We start from the raw sequence: 4,522 nt of genomic DNA, 5'->3' as shown, positions 1-4,522 counted from the left end.
CACGCCTTGTTGTCTTGGTTTCTTCCGTATTGACGGTGAAGACGCATAGCCACTTGCGCAGGCCATGTTCTGAATTTCATTTCTTCACCGAGTCTTTCATGTTCTTCTGCCATTGTCCCCTTATTCTTCCCCCTCTGTGATTTGGGGACATTTGCTGTGACGGCAAAAACACGGTTGACGTTTTAACCCAAACTGGCCGCAAGATTCAGTTCCCCTGTGGGTACAAGTCCGCCACTTCCAGTGTGCACCTAGTGCCATCTACGGGTTTGCGTGGAACACTCCGATTCTTTTGAGGTGCTGCAAAAAAAGAACCCATTGTTCTTCATCGGTAGCCTAACAATAGAACCATAAATTTTGGTGCAGACGACCCAGGTTTGAGCCCTAGCAGTGTCGAAAGTTTTCCAAAACCCATAATTTTTTTTTTGCTACTGTAAAATGCTTTCTTGGATCGGTTGTACTTGTTCTTTTCACGAATAACGGTGGTTTGGTATCTTCCAGGTCGGCTAGGGGTGGAGCGGGGCGCGTCATACCAACACGTTTAATTGACATTTTGCGTCGCACTGAGAGTACCTGGTTTGTACCTATTTTGGAACGTAATATTGCAAAATGGCAGAAAAGTTTGGTGTAGCGAACTAGTGGATGAAATGTTTCTTGTGGTCACTGCAAATGAAGCTTGGTTACCCTCGCAAGCTTTACAAATACGCTCCCCATAAATGATGAAATGAAAGACTTGGCTTCGTCAAACGAATCAATGCAGCCATGAATAGCAGTGAATTGCATTGTCCCTACAAGTGCAGTTTTGACCATTGCGGCAAACAGGGGACATTGGAGTGTCTGGTCACAGAGCGATCTGCAGACCACCCACAGCGAGCAGCCCGGGAATGGGGAGTATGTGGTGGTGCTTGCAAGGGAAAAAAACTAAGCACTGTCACTATCTGCAGTGAAACACCATTGTCGTTTGAGGCAATACTAGTAATGAGGCGAACCTGGTTTGATGCCTGCGTGTGTCCTGTGATCTTGTAGTAGACTTTGCAACAACTGCAAGGGCGGCCCCTAATTTCTTAGCCGATGGGCTGGAATTTAAGTGTCTGCTACTTTGATAAAAGGTGCCCAACCTGGTTTCATAAAGCGGCAACCACATGGCGCATTTTGCTTGTTTGCGTATGGCGTCCGTCGGCGTCTCCTGGCGACATGAAACAGAGGACCAAATTCAAATAAAGAAAGTGACCAATTAGGCAGTTTTTGGCTGACAAAGCAATCTGGCAGATGTTGGTGGGGTAAACTGTGCTCTCCAACGTTTTTCACGTCGCCACTAGAAGACGCCGGCGGCCGCCAGACTGGAGCGAAACACTCCACGTGGCTGCCGCTTAACAGTAGGCAGTTGCTGTACCACGAGGCAAATCCTGTTGTATTTTAGAAGCGATCTGTGGACATCCTGTTGCTTTTTTTGTTGTTGTTAGTAAAGCACAGCGTAGTGGTCGTACATTATTTAGGCCACAGTGGGGGTCACGGGAGGAAGAGTTGGGGGACGCTCTCTGTCTCTTCCTCCTCTAGGCGGCGGCCAGGAATCCCAGGACCTCGGCGACGTCTTCAGCCTTTTGGACGGGCTGGACTTGGACGTCCGGATTGGTAATGAGGTCTCCCACTGCTCCGCGGTTATGATGTGCAATAAAGAAGAGCATTACCTGTTCTGCGCCATCGTATTTTTTAACGCAAAGCTTAAGGGCAAAAGGGGAATAACAGCATGGGTCACTTTAGCCACCGGGCCACTGCAGTGGGTGGTCTCGAGGCTGGTGCCTATTAAAGCGTAGCTTTGTACGACTAGGCGAAAAGAAGTGGAATTTAAACTCCGGCACCACCCTATGCACATTTGTGAGAAAACGAAGTTGGAGTGGAGAGAGAATCCTGGGTTCATAGATGCACTCCCGCATCTATACACTGGTCTGTATCTATACACCTGCATCTGTGCACCAAGTGGCAACGGCACATCGGAGGGAGCAAAAAAGTGTTTCGAAGCAGAGCACGCACACAGCAAGCTACTGAGCTAAGCACAGCGGGAGAGAAAACGGCAAGCAGGGGGGCTGTGGGCGGAGCGCCGTCTTCATGGCAATGGGGATCACCAGCCACAGGTTTTGTTTGGGGTGGTCCTTGGTCACCATTTATTAATGCTATGTGTATGCCTTAATGGTGGCGACGGCTTCTTCACCAAAACGCACTGAAGGAAAGCCAACCTGCGCACAATAAGTTTCACAAAACCACAAAAAGCGAGGGCACATCAAGCGCCTCAAGGAACAATGCTTCCCGTGATTAGAGTCGAGCGTGGGTCCCTTGCGTTATGGAGCCCATGACTCTCCCACTGCGCCATCTGACGTAGTCGAAGCAGTTTGGGTTACGGACTTCTGACTCTGGTTGCATTGGAGAAAGCTTTGTTGAGAAAAGAGCTTTGATTTATCACAGAGTGGATAGTGGGAGGGGAGGCAAACGTTTGATTCGACAAAAAAAACAAAGTGGGTGGCGTCCTCAGTTTGGGAAGCCATGCGCCTTTGCGGCCCTGGTGGTTTGGTTATCAAGCATTGCTGGTCCTCCAGGTGCAAGGTGGTTGGTGCGTATTCCCATTGCTCGGTGGATGGAAAGGAATGGGATGGGGGTCTATACAACATTGCGGGGAGAGAGAGCACAACTTTTTTGACCATAGGACCTAGTTCCGCATCCTAACTGCAGTCCTCAATTGACCGTGTCCACAAAGTGCTGGAGAGTGTTCGTGCGAGTCCGGTGCACGTGTTCAGAGAGCTGCTGTACGTCTGTATGTTCACTGTCGGCAGGTGGGACAGCCAAAGTCCTATAGGAAGTGATGGAAACGGGAGATGGGGCAAGCGATCGTGGGGTATTCCTATTAAGGGAGATTGCAGGAGACGTACAGGTAAGAGAAGGTGGCGAGGGAGATTGTACTCTCACGAGAGTACCTATATGGTAGAGTTGAATTATGTGCCGGTCTGTGATTCCACGTCCGTGCCCGCGCAGTACACTGAACTCGCGTTACGACGAACTCGAACGGACCATGATCGTTTGTTCGTCTTATCAGAGGTTCGTCCTATCAGAAGCCCTACCAAAAAAGGAACCTCCAACACGCCCAGGTGCACGCAAATATCTTGCTTCAAGACGGTGAATTAAGTAGACTTACAGTAGACTCCAAGTAGACTTAAAATTATTTGAGTGTGCAACTTGATAGAAGACTGTCTTCAGGTGCTCTTGCCTGGGTTTATCCAGTTAAAAAAGCGGTGGAGAGTGTACACCTGCTACCTCAAGTGACAATGCAGCAGAGATACTACTCACTTTCTAGGCGGTGACGCACTGTTACTTGCTACGTGAACTGACGTGAACTCGCATGCTCTCGCTGATTAACGGCATTGGTCAGGAGAGCTGCTACGTTCATGAACAGGACATCCATGTCTGCCTTGGCAATCAGCTTGCCAGGGACGTAGAGAACAGTGAACTGATAGCGCATAAGACGGATTCGCAAGCGCTGGATTCTGGGCGGAATCATGTCGAGTTCTGCTGATCCCAGGAGCGTGACTAAAGGACGATAATCCGTTTCGAATTGAAATGCGATGCCCCTCAGAAACTGGTCTAATTCCTCTCGACAGCCCACGTTGCAGCCAAAGCTTCTTTTTTCGTTTGACTGTAGCGGCTTTCAGTGCCCGTTGGAGATCGTGAGGCGTAAGCAACCGCTCGTCGTTCTCCCGATGGTTGATCTTGAAGCAATACGGCTCCGAGACTTGCGTCAGCTCGCTTGCATCAGCTTGCGTCAGTTGACAACCGTGGGGTACGATGGGTCATATTTAGCCACGCAGACCTCTGAACTGAGCAAGCTTTTGAGCTTGTCGAAAGCAGCTTGCTGGCCAGGTCCCCAAAGCCACGAGTTTCTCTTTTGAAGCATTGCCCAGATCGGTTCTGTGATGTCGGAAAGATGAGAAATGAAGCGGCCCACATGGTTCACCATTTGCAGCAGTCTTCAGACACCGCTGACATCCGATGGGGTTGGTAGCTTGGCCAAGGCCTCGACCTTTTCTGGATCGGGACTGATTCCTTGTGCGCTAACCATGACTCCAAGAAACTTGACTTGGTTTGCAGAGAACGTGCATTTCTTGCACTTCAGGTTGATTCCCGCTTCTTCTAAGCGCTGTAACACCTGCTTGAGATGTTGGTCATGCTCTTGCTGCGATGCTCCGAAGACAAGAATGTCAACAATCATGCTCACAACTCCTTCGAGGCCTTTCAGAATTCTGCTCCTCTGCCGCTCAAAATATTCGGGCGCTGAGCAGATTCCAAAAGGTAGCCTTTGGAAACGGAACCTTCCCATTGGTGTTACGAACGTAGCGAGTTCTTGATTTTCTTCGGAAAGTTTCACCTGGTGAAAGCTAGCGGTAGCATTGAGCTTAGAGAATACCTTTGCTGATCCGAGGCGTCCCAGGATGTTCTCGACTGAGGGTAGTATGGGACGCTCCCGAAGCACGACTTCATT

Source organism: Haemaphysalis longicornis, unplaced genomic scaffold (genome assembly GCF_048455015.1).
Source record: "Haemaphysalis longicornis isolate Haplotype H1 unplaced genomic scaffold, Haemaphysalis longicornis Haplotype H1 scaffold_5, whole genome shotgun sequence".
Lineage (NCBI taxonomy): Eukaryota > Metazoa > Arthropoda > Arachnida > Ixodida > Ixodidae > Haemaphysalis > Haemaphysalis longicornis.
This window is presented reverse-complemented; position numbering follows the sequence as displayed.